Source organism: Ambystoma mexicanum, chromosome 3p, assembly GCF_040938575.1.
Source record: "Ambystoma mexicanum isolate Mex_15411 chromosome 3p, UKY_AmexF1_1, whole genome shotgun sequence".
In the NCBI taxonomy this organism is placed as follows: domain Eukaryota; kingdom Metazoa; phylum Chordata; class Amphibia; order Caudata; family Ambystomatidae; genus Ambystoma; species Ambystoma mexicanum.
Genome location: NC_090925.1, coordinates 238,823,807 through 238,843,351, shown reverse-complemented (window position 1 = coordinate 238,843,351; position 19,545 = coordinate 238,823,807).

Genomic DNA, 19,545 nt, shown 5'->3' with positions numbered 1-19,545 from the left:
ATTCTCTCCCCTTCCTGCATTCAGTTCATCAAAGGCCCTTCTGGACAGAAGGGTAGCTTGAGATCCCATGTCCACCAGCGCTGAAATCGTACCCTGCCCCTGTACTTGTACCGGGGCATAATATCTTCCCTCCTTCTCCTCAAGGGGGCACAGATAATGCACATTTTTGGACAACTGGTGGGCTAACTTTCTGGTTTTGGACATCGCTAGCGAAGAGATTTGGGCAGAATTCTGTGGAGAGCCTTGGGAATCTGAAAGAAAAAGTTGGCAACTGGAGATCAGAGCCATTGTGGGTTCCCCTGGCTCCGGTTCTGGGCCGCACCCCCCCCTTTTTGGAGGCAGTCATCAGGATGGGTTTGAACCAGGGGATTTTCTTGCTGTTGGTTCTGGGATGAGATGGTGGGCGGCGGTAGCTCAGTCTCCACATCTCCCCAGTCTGGATTTGCATCCCTAGGGACCCATTTTTCTTTGGGAGGAGTTCCCCACTCTCTGAAGGAGAAGATCCTTTTCCCAGGATCCTCTGAGGATCCCTCTCCCTTAAATTGGAAGATCTGTACCTCCTCCTCAAACTGAGTCTGTTTGGGTCTTTTGTTTCTCCTACCCCCCCTCTGCTCCTTAGGAGGCAGACTTTCAGGGGCAAGAGATTTTGTTTCCGGTTCCTGGGTTTCCAGGGGCTGTTTACAAGTGAGGAAGGAAGCTTCCTCCCAGGCTTTACACCCCCCTTCCCTTTGTGCCTCCTCCCTGGGAACCGATGAGTTATCGGGGTGCTGCCCCCGTCATTGTTCTGGAGCACCAGGTCCAGAGTTGGGTGCGTTCTGCGCCGGCATGCCGATCTGAGGGTTCTGCTGAGCCCTCAGTATGTGACCCAGATCCCGCGCCATGTTTTGAACCTGCCGCTCTAACTGGGAAACCCGCTCAGGCTGATACGGGGCCCTGTTTTCTCCCCTGGGCTGATCCCGGGAAGGGTAGCTATCCCTTCTTTGGTAGTACCCCTGGTTGGGAAGATTTGGATACCCCTCCACCCTTGGTCTCCCCTCTCCCGGATTCGGTTGTCTGGGCTCAGGGAATTGGGGAAAGAAGGGTGGAGGATTTTGGGGCTGGAAATTGGGTGGATACCTGGGGAAAAAGTTCTGCCCAGGATTTGGAGAATTTCTGCCCTCCGGTGGGAAGTTAGGAGGGAAGTTCCCTGGGTTAGGTGCTTGGCTGGATCTCCCCCCTTGGGCTGGAGGAGTCCACACATAACCCAGGATGGGTCGATTTCCCTTGTAACGGGGACTTACATAATCAGGAGAGCGAGGGACCCCATTTGTGGGGCTGCCTCCTTGGCTCCCTGTCTGTGACTGGCCCGAGGATCTTCTGGGCCTAGCATTATTAGGTGCAGGTAGGTTTTTAGGCCCCCCATCTCCAACTCTAAAACGGGGGTGACCTTTACCTCTGCCACCTTGGCAGCAGCAGGGGTGTTGTTGGCTTTGGGGTTTTTGGGCGCATTATTTTTATTTTCTATTGGCTTCTGCACCTCATAGATCCGGGTCGCCTGTTCAATGACCCAGTCTAAAGATCTTTTCTCGTGAAAATCCCTCACGAGCTGGGTCATTATGTATTTGGGCAAGGCATGGAAAAACGTATTAATAAATTCTCTGCTATCCGTGCGCACCCTTCTTGTGGTCAGTGCAAAAGCACGCTTTAACTCCTGAACAAATTCTTGTGGGGCCTGATCCTCCCCACATTGTAAATTGTAGGCTGCCTTGCAAGCCTCTTGGGGATTTCTGTGAACAAAAAAATGTTTTAATATGGCCGCCCTATAGGTGGACCACCTGGAATGATTTTGGTCCTCCAGCCCTGCAAAGAAACTGGAGTACTCCGGGGAGAAGGTCCACTTTACATATTGAATACAGCTTTGGCTGTCTTTCAAATGGAAAGTCTCCATCATTTGCTCATAGAGCTCCAAGTGTTCCCAAACAGAGTACTTGGCGTTCTTATGATAAGGCGTGATGACACTCCTGATTGCCTTAATCTGTTTCAATGGGTCCTTAATCAAGGCCCTTTTTGCCTTATTGGCCTTTTTGGTTCGGGTAACCCTGGTCCATTCATCTTCTGACTCAGAGGCACTGCTCCCAGAGGTTCCCGTCTGTTCTTCCAGGTTTTCCCGGATTCTGCGAGCCTGGGAATGGCTGGCAGAATGTGGGGACCTGGTCTCCTGTGTCCTGTACCACTCAGAGGAGTCTTCAGATCCCTCCTTGCTGCCAGGATTTGATGGGTACCCCGCCCCCACTGACCTAACTGGGCAGAGGTTTTCAGGATGCCCTTAATGGGCCTACTCTCCTGGGGTTCCCCACTAAATTGCATTGTGCTTGGGTGCCCATACCCGGATGCCCGCCCCTCCATTCCTGGGTGGTACTGGCCTATGAGCCCCATGCTTCTGGCTGGATAGTAATCTGCCATCCCTGTGGCCCTGTGCTCATGTGCGCCAGGGGACATGGGGGTGGCAGAATCCAGGGACTGAGAGAAATAAAGGCCTCTGGTACTAGGGCTCCTGGGGTTATGCTCAGGAGTTTCTCTTTCCCAGCGAACCTCATCTCTATCTGCCCCTGCTCCCTGTTGCAATGCAAGAGCCTGCGCCTTCAGTTCCTCAGTTAAGGCCTTTCTAGACTCTATCAGTCTCTCCTGCATCGCTACCTGTTGTTGGAGCCTATCATTGTGCTGGCAGAGAGCCTCATTCTCTCTCTGCGTTTCCTGATTGGTCCTGGAGCACTGGGCCAGTCTTTGCTGCAGGAGGGTTACCTCCTGAGCTGTGTCCCTATTGGCCTGCTCCTTTCTTGCCAGAGCATCCTCCACCTTCCTGGTGTGCTCTAACAAGTTCTGGTGTTCTTTTTGGAGGTCACCCAGTCCCTGGAGGGCCAGGTGATTTTCTTCCATTTTCCTTTTTAAGTGGCAGACTTCCTGGCCTAAGGTATCCCTTTCCTGACTAAGAGCCTGCATCTGTGCCGCCAGGTCGTCCCTTTGCCTTTGGAAGGCACCAGCTTTCTGGCGCTCCTGGTCAAACTCTGCCTGGGTATCCAGGTCTTTCAAAATCAGTTTATTGCTCTCTGCCTTCTCCCTATCTAGGTGGCTTTGCAGGGTGACTACCTGCTCAGCACATGCCCTATTGAAGTCTAACTGTTGCTCCAGCTTTTTCTGGCTCTGCAGTAGGGAGTCCAAACCTTCTTGGTACTCCTTCTGCAAGGCCAGAAATCTGGTATCCTGGTCAGCCTTTTCCTGTTGCAGGATGTCCATATCCCTCTTTATTTTAATGATGTGCTGTCTACTCTCATTTTCTGACTCCTGGCTCCCCTGCAGCCTCTGCTCAGAAGAGACCAGGTCAGATTGGACCTTCTCTAACGCCATCTGTCGCTTATTCGCCAGATCTTGGCTTTAGTACATTTATCCTGCATGTCTCCCATATATAGGTACAGGTATGCCGCTATCCTAACCATCTTGTCTTGTTCATCCTTAGCCTTCGGGGCCAAATATAGTTCACTCAGGGCCACATGTAGGGGACCCTGATCTCCCCATATATCTGACCCTGTTTCCATGATCTGGGGTGCGATTGCTTGCAACCAGACCGTCTGGTCCTGATGAGTCCACTCACCTCTCACAAATAACTTATGTAAGAAGTGCTCTCTGGCTATTTTCATATCTACCAAGGTCGTCATTCTGGAATTTGAGTTCCTTCCTGACTTACAGAAGTTTATAATATATTTTTGCAAAACAGACCTTTTCCTTAGAGCGTTCCTTTGAGGAGTGCTTTACAGCGTAACACAGCGTGTGATCCGACCGGATATGTGTATCTGGTCAGCTGGCACGCTGTATTAATCTGCACAAGTGATAAATCTAATCCAAACGTCCGGCACGAGCCCCCAATTTGTAAGAGGATTCAATTCAACACTACAGCTAAGTCAATGCCTAGTCTGGGATACTGAATGGAAACCCTTATTGAAATATCTTTATGTCCAGGACATGCGTTCTGGATGACTACCCCTATATAACACCCCTCCCTTGGAATCCCCCTGACCCCACTGAGCCAAGAAGTAGTTCTGTTTTACAAGTTAAAAGGTTTATTTGATAATTTAAACAATAGATATATATATCACACTTTATACTAATTTAATAATTGAATATCACACCTAATCTGAGCAGTAATCAATAAGGGATAGTCTGGCACTAGCACACTTGTGAATAGGAACAGAAGAATAAGGTGGTAGAGAATGCTTTATATAAGTTCAGATGGATGTAAGGTTAAATGAAAAATGCAATACAGAAAATACTCAATATGATTTCACCAAAACAATGTAATCACTTTTCTCTGGCAATCCCCTCCCCCCTTTATGCCATGCAAGGAAATGGAAGGAAAGCACACAGTTCTCAGAAATGCAATCAAATGTAATTCAGTTCACCCCAGCAACTTAGACTACAGAAGTTTACAACACAGGCCCAAAATGCTTTTATATGTGCTGGCAATGAAGTGAAAAATACGCTAAAATGCTTTTAATTCCCTCTAGAGGTTCAGAGTGAGTGGTATCAAGTTAATATTAGTCCAGGCTCACTTTAGCAAGGATCTAGGAGTAACTAGCAGGTTAAACACATTTTTGGCAACTGAAAGCAAGAAAACTGCTGTTTTCACACGTTGAGAAATTTGCAAATCGCGTTAAATTCGCGAGTGCGTTTTTCGCGATTGCAGCAAAAGTATCGGGGGTAGGAATGCGGTTCTAAGTTCGTTGAAAAGCTGAGATTCTAAGCTTTCAAAGGAAAGTTACTTCAAGTCTCTAGGATAAACGGTTACGGAGTTATGAACGATTAAATAAAGGTAGTTTTTCGGATTTGAAATTTTAAAGTTCAAAATGACAAATGACAGCTAGCAACTAGAAATGACAGGTGACAGCTTTGCAAATGACAGGTGACAGTTAGGAGGCAGTTCTACTTAGATTAAAATAGATTGAATTATATTATTTTAACTAGAAGATTGGTTCTGCACAGTTCTGCTGGGTACTCACACTATATTCTTGAATCTGCTTTTATGTGTTTTGAAAATGGGTGTGTGTGCAGCATCACTAAGCTCTACCCCTCTCCACTTGTCATTGGCCACTTCATCCGCTTCCCCTTGATTGGGGGAATGAAATGAAGTGTCATCATGATGAGGTCTGTTTATGGTACAGAGAACCCACCCCTGTCAAATTACACACAATCTATATTTTGACCCAAAAGACATATTTGCACAGGTACACATTTGTTTAAAATTACATGCACCCTTCACATATCACAGGAGGTATACCCTGTCCAAATCTGCTCTTCCTGGGAGCTTGCATTCAGAAATGGCAACATTTGCACTTTTTAACTGATGTCGTAATATCGGACATTACCCCAAATGTATACACATGTGCGCAAGGAGTATGGACATTACTTGATGAAGTGTCATATTTTTAACATGCATACATTTTAAGTAATACCCTCTTAACTGCTAGTTTGCCCCCAGATCATGCCACCGGTTCTAAAAACCTCTTAAAATGTGGGCAGAAAAATCACAAGAATTATGGTATCATTTAAATAATTATGACAAGTCCGTACTATGAGTTATTCATCTTTTTCTAAAACCATATTCTGGCTACAGGGGTGTGGTTTCCCCCAAGCACAAGGTTGAATTTCTGGTTTTTCCAGTTCTGCCAAGCCAGCTTGCTCTCACAGGCAGTGCTCCTCCCCTTTACTTCCAGGAGTAAGCCACTTTTTACGGCCCCCATAATAAAACATTTGCCTGAGTCAGGACAGGGCTTTGTTCAATTTCCTGCAGAGCCCAGGTAATTCAATCAGGGAAGTGTCATATCCCTTTTGGTGGGAGCAGCAAAAGGCAGATAGGCCTGGGAACACAGCTGTTGTGCAAGTCTCAACTCCTGTCGGGGGTAGCTGGTGGGCAGAATTCAGTTCCTTAAGCCAGGCTTCAGATAAAATGTCACTTTTTGTTACCCAGTTTTCTGCATTCAAATAAACTAACCATTTCTTGCATATGCAGCTAAAATGCTGATTCTAAGTTTAAAACTATGACATTTAAACAATTGCAACCTATGTGACACTCAAAAGTAGGTCACTCATTTCTTTTAAACATTTAGATTTTTAGTGTCTTTCAGTCCAAATTTACTTAAACTGCTGAAATCCACAGCTCAGCCATTCTGGTTATAAACCTTCAAGTCACTTCAGAATATAACTTTAGATTGTATCCACCTCTCAGTAAGTCTTTCTTTGGCTTGCCTTGGGTTAATTTATTCAGTTTTAAACAAAATCTGGTGGTTTTAAAACGCCGGCTTTCTGATAGTGGTGAGTACTGGTACTGCACCCATTTTTGGGATTTAAGAAAATGAGTTCCCCACAATTCTAGGTTGCTTTTGGCAATCAGCATTGCCATTCCCAATGGTTTCAGACTACTGTGTGGGTAGTCCAATGGTGGTTTTAGGCAGTGCCCTTCTGTGCCCATAACATCGGCAAAATGGGTGGCAGCCTATTCTTCATGCACTTCCCTGGGCATTTTCTGGGAAGCTCTGGCCATCATGATGTTTTCAATGCCAGTACTGCACAGTTTTTGAGGTAGGGCTCGGATGTATGGGTAAAAACATCCCACACTACATCGCACTTCAGCCAATGCCTGCACGAAGTCCCATGCTCAGTGTGCATTACCACACTCCAACTACCCAGTCCACCGGTGCTCCTGCCCCTAGTGGTCAGAGCGGCATAGGCCACTCAGGATCCCCACCACCTTTCAAAAGAAAGAGGAAGAGTGCTCGTCCAGTACAGGCTGATACCACAGACACAGCTACGCAGTCCGGCATGCCAAGGAAGCCTAGCTTCAATGATGCCGAACGTAATGCACTTGTGCAGTATGTATCTGCACATGACAGCGAAATGTTGATCACTTTAGGGTGCAAGACCACAAGGCACACTGGCAGACCGTCGCGGACAACATAAGTGCCCATGAATTTGTGAGGCGCACAGCTGGTGAGTTCTACAAGCGCTGGAATGACCTTAAGCACAGGGCAAAGAAAAAGCTGGCCTCAAGTCATGCCGCTACTCTGGTGACTGGAGGTGGGTCTCCACAAGAGGACATTGAACTCACTGTACATGAATCTGTTGTTGGGATCTACGTCACAGAGAAACAGATCCAAGGTGTGGGAGAACTGCCAGATTACGAGGCATTGTCCGGTGAGTGCACATGCATGTGTGTGTGATCCATGTGTATGTTGTGTGTGTGAGGGGTTTGATTGAGTGCCAGGTGAGGGTGTGTGTGCCTGAGTGGCTTGGGACACTCATGTGCTTCATCCAAAACATGCTGCGCCCCTGGATTTGGGTATTACAGTATCCCTTCTGCCCACAGTAGACATTTTGTGCAACATCACGCCAGTTGCCCTTGAAGTGGCATCTTGCAACAACATTGTTCCGTACTTTTCAGTGTTCATTCAGGCTGATTGTTTCAATTCCCACACTTTCACTACGCATTTCTCAGCCCTATTGTCGAACAATATCTGACATGCCTATGGTACATGCCATCTGTGTGATGGCATGTGTCATGTATGTGGATTGGACATGCCACTCACAGGCCAATGTGTGATGGCACTGCTAGCCAGCATGCAGCTAATGTGTTGCTCTTCCATCTTGATGTCATCAGTGTCTGGCATTTTCCTCCCCTTCAAACTCAGTGACAGTGCATGCATGGGAGGGTTATAGTCATGTGAGACATGTGTCAATCAAGTACTGGTTATGTAGCTTGTCAGGCCTAATTGTGTGCCATGGTGCTAATGCCTGTTTCCATTTTTTGTCTTTCATGTTTTTGCAGGGGATGACGCACTTGATGCTGTTGAGGATGAGGAGATGGTGCAGACCCAGAAGGGATCTCAGGCTCGACCGGGCACCAGTGGGGGACGGGGTGTGGTGGTGGGTGAGAACCCACTCTTGCTGCAGACCGTTCTCTCCATGGGTGTCTCTGGGTGCACCTCCCCAGACCTCTATTCAGGTTTTGATTCGGATGATGAGACCTATGTGGCTTCTCAGGTAGGTGTTTCTGGAAGGGATTCTGTTTCGTACGACCCACCTGCACCAGGGGTACAGCCCACTATGGGGATGTCAGTGTTGGTAGGTCCACCTTTGGTGGTTACGGATGCAGGGCCACACTCTGAAACATCTTATCCTGTTCCTGGGCCAGCAGATCAGAGGGAGAATGCAGTCCTGCAGCCTCAGGCAGTGCTGACACAGCAAGGCACAGTTCGCCTTGCCCCAGACAGGTGTGGTGCCCGCCAACACGGTGGCCATACGCCACCAGGCAATACCGCATGAGAGCAATCCCTATACGGTATAGCAAACCAACAGGCAGCAGCATCTGAGATGATGGCTCAAGCAATGGAGAGGGTAGCCACTTCCATTGTCCCCCCAGAAAGGCAGATGGAGCAACTACAGCAGGCAATAGACTCCATTTGCCAATCACTCAGGGAGGAGATGTTGGCGTCCAACAGGGACAGACGGGCGGCCCTGGACACTCTGCGGGAAGCCATTTCTTTAGAGTCCCAGGGCCAGAGGGAAGCCCTCAGGGTAGAAGTCCATCACCTCAGGCAGACTCTTGTGGACCTTGAGGCTTCCACTGTCACGAGGACAGAACAGCTGCTGGAGCGGGTTACACGTACGCTCTCAGCAGAGATGCAGGCAACTCGGGAGGAGGTCCAGGCATCACGTCAGGTGGTGCATGGGCATCTCCGCACCATATTCCTCCAGAACGAGACCTTCCACACCCGCATGCTTGCTGCCATGGAGGACCAGACTAGGGCTTTGCGTGGGCTGCCTCCCATAGCACCACCACCTCCTGTGGCGCCAGCAGCACAGAGTGATGAGGACGACCACACTGATTCTGAATCTCTCACGATACCGTAGCCCTGCAGGCCATGAGCCCATGGAGGTGTTTTTTTTTTTGCAACATCCACACAGTTGGCTGTTGGTGTGCACCCTGTCCTCGGACCTCCTGGGTGGCCTCCCCCACCCCTCCTCCTCACATGGCCATTTTTGATTTTTGATTTTTGATTTTTGATTTTTGATTTTTGATTTTTGATTTTTGATTTTTGATTTTTTGTTACAGTGTGTTGCCTTGTGTGGCTCCCGTGGGCATCCACTGTATTCCGGCTGGGCACATGCAGGCTTGTCCTGAGTTTGGGTTAGATGCTTGGGTTCATGAGACACACACCCCTCCTGCTTCCTGTTTCCATGGGCTTGCAAAGGGTGTGCCCAAGTGACAGTGACTTACACAGTGACGTTGGACTCCCAAGACATGTGTGGGCAGTCTGTAGTCAATACTGTGTATACATTCCTAGTGCATATTGTTGTAGTATTGTACACTGCATGGTGTATTGATGTGTGCTTGTGCATCCATGTCTCCCTCCTGATTTGCAGGTTCATTCCTCATGTCTTCACAAGGCCGTCTACTTTGGAGATGGAGTTCATGTTGTAAGCAGTGCACTTCCAGATTTGTGTGGCACCAACATTGTACAGTTGGAAGTGGTCGATGTGCTAGCATCACCAGGTTGTAAGACTACGTATCCTTTAACTTAGTACTGTCATTCGAATGCTATGTTTGGGGTTGGGTAGCTGCATTGTAGTGTGGTAAGTATTTGGTCATGTGTGTTGTCAGTTCTACATTAATGGGAGCATATTGTGTAAGGCCAGTTTCCATTCGGGACACTGTACTTTGTGACACTTGTGTCATGTTTTGGGGATTCCTTTGTTTGCTCTCACATAGCATGACATGCCATGGTGTGTTGGGTGGCGGTGCTGGGGAGGGGTTGGGTGACATGGCACTGTTGGCATATTGTATCTTACAAGGGGGTAATGATTTTAGCAGCATAGATGTGTGTCTTTTGATGACACAGCATTGGTGGTGTTTGTGTAGGTAGGGATGCACACAATGGAACACTTCCAGGTGAACAATCTCAGGCTGGTATGGTTTTGACAGTTGACTGTCACTTGACTCATCATCATTGAAAGTCAGCTGGTATGTGCCAGGGCTGTGTGCACTCCACAGGGGTGTGATTTTAGGTGAAGTAATTATCCACCAGCTGCGTATGGGCTGCCTCACCCCGTGCCCTTTCCCCTCCCATGCGCAGCACACGTGCATGTGGTTGGGGATGTGGGGGCACCACCATGTCCACGGCCAGGCCCCGGCGCGTTGCAGCATTGTGCAGGACACATGCTGCCACTATGATCTTGCACACTACTGGGGGAGCGTATAATAGCTGCCCGCCCGAACGGTCAAGGGAGAGAAAGCGTGACTTGAGCACTCCAAATGTGCGCTGCACTATGCCCCGGGTTGCAATGTGGGCTGTGTTGTATCTTACCTGGGGTGGCGTGGTGGGGTTCCGAATTGGCGTCATCATGTGGGTGCTCAGAGGGTAGGCACTGTCCCCTGGGGAGGTGGTGATGGGTATCATTAGTGGGGTTGTGGCATTACTCAGTATCTGACATGCATTAATGTGCAGTTGCATTTATACTCACCGAGCAGCCATGTATCGCCATGCTGCCCAGCTTCTAGGTCTCGGTTTAGGGTTTACATTCTGTAAATGAAACTGTCGTGGGTGGACCCTGGATAGTTGGCATATACTGAGGTGATGATTCCCTTGGCATCACATACTACCTGGACGTTGATGGAATGCCAGTGCTTACAGTTTCTATAGATGTGCTCAGATGCCCTGGGGGGACGTAGAGCCAAATGGGTTCAATCAATGGCACCTAGCACTTTGGGGAATTGTGCCACCCCGTAGAAATCCTGGGCGGCAGCCTGCCTTTCTGCAGGTGTTCTGGGCAGGTATATGTGCCTGCGGACTGATGGGCATGTAGTGATGATGGCCAAGACCTGGTGTAGGCATCGTGACTGCGTGGCCTGTGACACCCCCCCACTATGGCACTTGTCCGCTGAAATTATCCAGTGGCCAAGAAGTGCAGTACATTAAGGACCTTCTCCAGGGGGCTGAGTGCTTGGGAGCACGGGTTGGGTGATGCGTGGTCATCCTCCCACTCACTGACCAGGTCGAGTATTATGTGAGGTGGAAACCTGTACCTCCCATACACGTGGTCATCAGGCATCCCAAAAAGGCTGGTTCTGGCTGTAAAAATTCTGGCCCTGACTATCCTCCTCCTCCTCCTGCGGTATCCCAAGGCCACTGCTGCTAGGAGCGGTATATTCATCCTGGCGTCTGAGCTTGTCTGTTGTTGGCGCGCACTTTTATGATGCGCGGGTCGACATACGCCTGCTTCCTGCTGGCGTACGTGTTTCTGGATTGGCCAGTCTTTTTGGGTGCATGCCTTAGCCACGTTCGATTCCATGAATACGTGTTGTAGGCGAGCGTGTGAAACTTCCCGTGCACCCCAGTAATACACGTACCCTTCTCGGCCAGGCCCAATCACGTGTGAAACTTCACGCAAACCCCTGAAATACACGTACCCAGGCCTATCGCGTGTGACACTTCCCACGCACCACAGTAATGCATGTACCCCGCTCGGCCAGGCCCAATTGCATGTGAAACTTCACGCGAACCACTGAAATACACGTACCCAGGCCAATCCCATGTGACACTTCCTGTGCACCCCAGTAATACACGTACCCCGCTCCCCCCGAACCCATCGTGTGTGAAACTTCCCGTGCACCCCAGTAATACACGTACCCCGCTCGGCCAAGCCCAATCGCGTGTGAAACTTCACGCGAACCCCTGAAATACACGTACCCAGGTCAATCGCATGTGAAACTTCCCGTGCACCCCAGTAATACACGTACCCCGCTCCCCCCGGCCCCATCGCGTGTGAAACTTCCCGCGCACCCCAGTAATACACGTACCCTGCTCACCCAGGCCCAATCGCATGTGAAACTTCACGCAAACCCCTGAAATACACGTACACCGCTCCCCCAGGCCCGATCGCATGTGGAACTTCCAGCGCACCCCTGAAATACATGTACCCAGGCCAATCGCGTGTGACACTTCCCGCGTGCTCGGCCAGGCCCAATCGCGTGTGAAACTTCACGCGAACCCCTGAAATACACGTACCCAGGCCAATCGCGTGTGAAACTTCCTGCGCACCACAGTAATACACGTACCCCGCTCCCCCCGGCCCCATCGCGTGTGAAACTTCCCCCACACCCCAGTAATACACGTACCCCACTCACCCAGGCCCAATCGCGTTTGAAACTTCACGCAAACCCCTGAAATACACGTACACCACTCCCCCAGGCCTGATCGCGTGTGGAACTTTCAGCGCACCCCTGAAATACACGTACCCCGGTCCCCCAGACCCGATCGTGTGTAAAACTTCCAGCCCACCCCCGAAATGCACGCACACGCTATTTTTCACACAGCGGGTGTCCGTGTTTGTCACGTACCCCTTTGCACATCATTTGTCCTAGGGGGCCACAGGATGGGACATTCATCAGAGCTGTATATTCGTGCTTTTTGTTAGCACACATTTTTGGCGCACATTTGTTTCCTGCGCAGGGCCGCTACCGCCTGCCTTTGGGTGGCGCACGGGTTTTTGTCTGTGCGCGTCTTTGCCCGTGCGCTGGTTTGCCCTATTCGATTCCATGAATACGTGTTGTAGGCGAGCATGTGGGCATTCCGCGCACTTGCCTCCTGTACTTCCCCCGTGACGCCCACATTTTCACGAGTTGTTCCCCATTCCGAGTGTTACGCCCCGTGTTCCGGCTACTTTTGTTATGTGCGCGGCGCTATGTGCGCTTTCGATGTGGCCTTAGCGCACGCCGTTAGATGACCTGTGCGTCGGCGTGCGCCACACACTTTTTCAGTGCACATCCCAGATTTTACTCGTGCACGCACTACCATGAATAGATGTGCGCTGGTTTCCCTGCGATATTCGCACTTGCACTGCGAATTTCGCTCTTTCACTGCGAATCGCACGTTTTTGCATGCTTGCGCCGTTATTTTCAGCGCACATTAATTCCATGAATCGGCCTGTAAAACTCTAAGCATCTACCTGTACTCTGCTTTATCCCTGAACAGACAAATGAATGCAGTAAGGTCGGCATCGGCCTATACTTGCAAACTCATTACCGCCTGCAGACCTTTTCTGAACATTCATAATTAAATTACCCTGGAAAGAACCCTCATTATGTCCAAAATCGACTACTGCAGTGCCCTCTACTTGGGGACCAGCCAGTATAACCTCAACAAACTCAAACCTATCCAGAATAATGCCATCAGGGCAGCTCTTAATATCCCTAGACGGTCCCATATTTCCAACGTCAGATCTGATCTACGCTGGCTCCCGGTAAAACATAGAATCGCCATGAAAACACTAGCCCTTACCCATAAATGCCTGGACAACAAAGCCCCTCCTTACCTCTCCTCCCGTCTCACACTCCACACTTCCACACAACCCACTAGAACAGCACAAATTCACAGCCTCATCCTGCCTAGATTTAAACTCCAAAAAGTGGGTGGTGTGAGCTTCCCTGTCCTAGCCTCAAAGCTCTGGAACTCATTGCCTGCTTCCATCAGAACAGAGCCTTCGTTCCAAACTTTCAAGAATAAAACCAAATCTTGGTTGCTCACGCAGAACGCATGAAGCACCTTCACTCATGATCTGGTACCGACTTGTAATATGCTGTAACTGTGTATATATACTGTAATGTACTATAATTGTGTATACTGTATGCTTTGTACTTTGTATTTAAGAATATGTTCCCGGTTGCCCCTGGGCCTGGCTGCACTTTCCAAATAAATAAAAATAAATAATAAAAAAGTGATCCCTTTCTTTGCAGGTTGTGGATCTCTACTTTGTAATATTCCTTTAGGCCATTGGTTACTGTATATATGTTTCATCGTTAGTGGTGTGTTAGTTTTGTTAATACTGCTGAGATTTATTTTGTGTTGATTTAAAAGGCCTTTAATAAATATATATGTATTTTTTATATATACACCTGACAAAGTAATTTGTGGTGTTGTTGACTGTGTGTGCTCATTGTGGGCTTTCAAAAACCCTCACCCATCCTGAGACCTAGTCTTGATCGCCGCCAATGCTACCTTGATTGATCTGGCTTGTCCCGAAGGTTACCCTATTCCAAGAAACAAGGATGTCCTGTTGAACCTCTGCCCACCAGGTAATCAAGGTAATCCATCTTAACACCAGTGCCTGCATCCCAGACTACTCTGTTCCCTGCCAGGGTAAACTCTGCCTATCAAACTTTGCTCCCAAACAGGCACCAATAATGCCAGCACACCCAACATTACACCTGCAGGCACCAGCCCTAATCCTATATCCCCAACTATACCTTCTGTAACTACTGAATATACCAGTAGCAACACTTCTACTATTACTATGAGCTCCAACTCTGCACAGCCAGCCTCCAACTCCCTTAAATGTGCACTTCTCAATGTGTGATCATTAGGCACTCACTTAATCACTGAGTCACAGTTAGACATCCTAGTCATCACTGAAACCTGGTTACACAAAGCCTCTGGTCCTTTGTTTTCAATCGCCATGCCACCCATGTATACCATCCTCAGAGCTGACCACCTAGATGCACCAGGCGGAGGAGTCGCCGTATCTGCAAATCCTCTCTGCAAATCAGGAAATGCTCTCTTTCCCCCAATCCAGGTTACAACATTCTACTCCTGAAGCTGACCACAGACCCCAAAACCACTATCAACTTATTTGTTCTCTATAGACAACCCAACAGTCCCCGTTACCCTGACCTTGACATCCCACTCCTACTCACTCATTTAATAAAACCAGCTACCAAATTCATCATCTAGGAGATATCAACCTTGGGTACAATGACTGCACCAACACCAAAGCTACTGCACTGTCAGCTGCCCTCAGTGACATGTGCTTCACCCAACTTATCTCTTTCCCTACTCATTCCAAAGGACGTACCCTGGATTGCATCCTTAACGTAACTATCCCCATTAATATTGATGAAATTGGACCGGTAACCTGGTCAGACCACTTCAACATACAATTCACCATCATCACCTCAAAACTTCTATAAATCGCTCCTAGGCCTCTCAGTCCTATTCTGTTCTAGAACACTCGTAAGCTGAAGCATGACGACCTACAATATTCCCCCCTCTTCACTCTGAGCTCTAACGGCCCAACAGCCAACCTCTCAGGTCACCACTTTGCCTCCCTATATCATGAATGCCTGCTCCAGGCGTTGGACCAACATGCTCCACTCACATCTAAAACCCTAAAACCTCACAAAACCAACAACTCCTAGTTTTCTGAGGATCTGGTCCACTTAACGCAGGGAGAAAATATCCCTCAAACACCTCTGCAAGAAAAATACTTCCCCCAAGAACTGCTGTGACCTCGCCGCATTGTCTCTCAACTATAAGAACCCAGTTTTCTCCTGCAAAGCTACTAGCTATAATGAGAGAATAGCCAATGCTAGCTCCAACACCAAATCATTATTCACTATCCTCTGGTACCTCCACACCCCTATTCCCCCGGTAGGTAGCATCCGTTCTTTTGTACCATATTTCGAGATGTCCTCTCCTCCAAAATTGAAACTTTATTGGCTAAAATCAAGAACAGAAACAAACCTCCTGCTAGGAAAAAGGCAATCAGGCTTTCATGCCAAGCACAGTACAGAAACAGCCTCACCGGATTTAAAAATCCAAATGGACTCTATTTGAGATTTGGGTAATTAAGTGATCCTGCGCCTTCTCAACTTATTGGCCGACTTCGATCTGGTTGATCATAATATCCTGTGCGAACACCTCTACAAACACTTCTACTTCTCACTGGAAGCCACCAAGTTGGTAAAATACGTTGTAGGTGGACGGATCATGCAATTGTTCATAGGAGACTGAGCAGCTGATGCCATCCCAGCTCATGAGGTGTGCCTCTAGGGTCCTGTCTCTAACCCACATTTTATTATACCTATACCAAACCATTATTTGAAATCCTTGATTCTAGTGGAATCATCTAGACCAACTTTGTGGACGACACTCAGATTCTTATCCCTCTCTCGGGGGACTAAGATACTAACACAGTCCAAATCAACGCAGTCTACAGCATGATCCAAAATTGGATGCCTAGCCACAACCTATGTTTGAATGATGACAAAACGGAGCTCCTTATCATTGGTCCACCACTTCAGATCAGACACCTTGACCGCGCATACTCATGCTTCAGCATAGACGGCACGCTCATCTCTGTTTCTAAGCAAATAAAAATGCTGGGGTGTTTTACGTCAAAGCTGACCTCACTAGGACGAGTCAAGTCAATGCCCTTGCTTCCTCCAATGCCTACACCACCAGGTTTATCTCACTGACTAGGCAGTTCCTCTCCCCATGTAACTGCATCTCACTTGCCAGAGCTCTTATCCTCTCCAAACTCAAATATTGGAATGTCCTGCTCATGGGCACCTCTAACAACAACTTGTTAAAATTGAAACTTCTCCAAAACAAGGCTCTTAGATTTACCCTCAGCCTCAAACACTCATATCACATCTCTGGTATCATACTTGATGCCCACTGGCTCCTAGTTAAAGTTTTTGTTGAGTTTAAAACTCTACCTATCACACAGCATTGTGTCCACATGGTGGCAACACAATACCTCACCAACGCCATCACCCAAACCACACCTGCTCGCCTACTCCGTTCTAACCAGAGCATCTCCCTTTTCATCCCACAATTCAAAAGAAAAATAGCAGGAGGTGTCTGTTTCTGTGTAACGGACCCCCCACTCTGAAGACCTCTACCCCCGCATATTCAGAATGAACAATCCTTTCACATGTTTAAAAAAATAATCAAAACCTGACGCTTGACAAATAAGCATATCAACTGTGGGTACTATACTGCTGTTGTATTCTGCTTCTGGTCATTTGCTCCTTTTTGCTGTACTAACACCGTGATACCCCTGTGTCTGGGGGTTGTCCTAAATGTCAAAACTAAAACATAAATAAACAAAATAAATATGTCCCAATGAGGAAGAGACCTTCACCAGTTTCCTCCTATTCTTCTATACCCATGCCTAGGCTGCCGCCATGGCTGACAGCCTCTCTATGAGGTCTGCCAAGACTCGGGCAGCATGGGGGGGTGGAGAAATGGGTATGTGTAGTTGAGGTGGGATGTTTGTTGGGACCTTATGTCCCTAGGGGAGGTGCAGCAACCTTCATACTTGCTAGGGGATACATTTAATCCAAGAGAGTGTTGGTCACTGCCATGAGGCCCACTAGCTGCAGGATGTCTCAAATCTCAGCTGTGGAATTGCAGGTTGGCCACAAGGGCAATGTCCCTAGAGGTGAGAGTGGTGATGCTCTGGTCAATATGACCAGACATCTGGCATCTTATGCTAGTGGAGAGCTGAGGCTTGATGCTGGTAACAGTGGTGGGATGTTGCCCGGTGGAGCAGACACCTTTTCCTGAAAGTCAGGGCCAGGATCACTTTCCCCCTCTCCACGGTGTCTTCATCATCATTATCTTCTTCATGCTCTTCACCAGCATATTCTTGCACATCCACACAAATGATGGAAAAAACATGATTTATTCAACTTATCATAAGACTGTTAACCCTGTTGATGAAAATACAAACCTAGCAGGGCACATAGCACATTTGGAAGATGTGATATTTTCACACCACTTCTATTTTGATCAATTCCATCTGCACTGCATATGGTTCACTTGGGAATGAATATTTCCTGGTGTGTCTTTCAGAATGATTGATTGCAATGATTACGGACGAGCAAAGTGGCTTATTTCATAGAGCTGACAATCCACCCTGTGTATGTTTATTGCAGCCTCTTCACTTTGATTATTACACATATATACAGGCTTGCACATTGGTCAAGTATGGTTAGGTGGTGACTTTATGACCCTGGGAAGAATGTAAAGGAGTATGGCATGGTAGTCACTGTTACAAACAATATCTTTGCACTTTCTGGCATTTTAAATGCCAACAGTACAAGTAACCTGATGCATGAGGTGATTGGTTTCCGAAAAAGGAGTGAGGTGAGGTGTGCCTATTGACCTGTTTACTGATATGGAGTCATCATCTGTCCACAAGCAAAGGACAAGTGTCAGTCGGCACCCACAAATGAGTGCAGGGTTACATGAGGCACTAGCCTGCGCCGCATCTGGATGGGCATATGAGGGTTGGCATGACCACACCTGAATGGAGTCCTAATCATTGACCGGCGCCGCGTCTAGATGGGAATATGAAGGGCCAACAGGTGTCACACTCAGACAGAACTACGAATGTTAGCATGGTAAAGGTCAGGTAACCCACTAACCAATATAAGCTCAAACTCTGCATACTTATCTAACTCAAAAACTCACACAACCATCTCTCGCACACCAAGCCGCACGCACTTCACAACACTGCAATAACACATAAGCCGGAACAACAGCACACGCGGACTGACTCCGATCCGATACCCGCACCAAAGCTCAGCACCCAGTGTATAATGAGATGAAGCTGCCAACAGAACACCACTCCTCTCACTATCCTACTCCCTTTTTCACCTTACTAACCCATCCCACCTTTATCGTTTACAGATCCGCCTGAGCGCCAGGGGACCAATTCCGTTGGTGACGGTGCGCGGTACAAATACCTTTAACATTTAACATTTAACACGTAATGGGGTTTCCATCACTGATGATAAGTCGTGTCAAAATTCTTTTTCCATAGAGTTCAACGCTGATGAAATTGCACCTTGTGGAATTTTACACCATAGGCAAAAGTTCTTACCCACTGTGAGAAACCTGTGGGCATCCTCACACCTACTCTCTTTGGATCCTCTTCTCAGCTGGCCAGGGACAGGACATTGCTTTTGCATCCTGACCCTGGGGTAGAGATGCGAGGGAGGATCACCTGGGTGGAGGGTCCTAGGCGATTGGGGAGAGGATGTCCACAGGCGAGACATGGAATCCGTCTTTTCCTTGTGATGACTAACCCTACTCTTCCACTGCTTTACAGGCTGCTGCCAATCTCATTTTATCATTCTCCCGCAGTCACACTACTATAGTACAAGGACGAGGATGAGGCGGCTAGGAACAGTACACACTAACATGCCATTTCACCACTCTGGTACTGAGACGAGGTAGAGGACCAAGGCTGTTACAAGGGTCAGGCATATCCAGAGAATTCCAGTAACTACGGTCAGGAAAGGCTTATGGACTCACACCTGCAACCTATTATGTCGCTGCAAGTGCATAAAAGGTGGAGCCAACAATCAGAGAGAGAGATTCAGTAGTAGTGAAGCTCGGCTTTGTGTGTTGGGCCCGCAAGGAGAGAAATTGTTTAATGAAGGAGGCTGCTGAGGAGGGTCCTCCCTGGAGATAAGGATGCCAGCAAATATCCAGGAAAGACGGCAATGTTGAGACCTGGGCTGGGCCACAGGAGGGTCACAGCTATCAAAGCCTCTCTGGTCGGGTGCCCACAGCCAGAGCTATGGGGCACTGAAGAGACCCCAGTGCTGCAAGCTACCAGCACTTTCCGTAATTGGTGAGCGGGGTGGAAGGTAACCAACAAAGAGGTTTT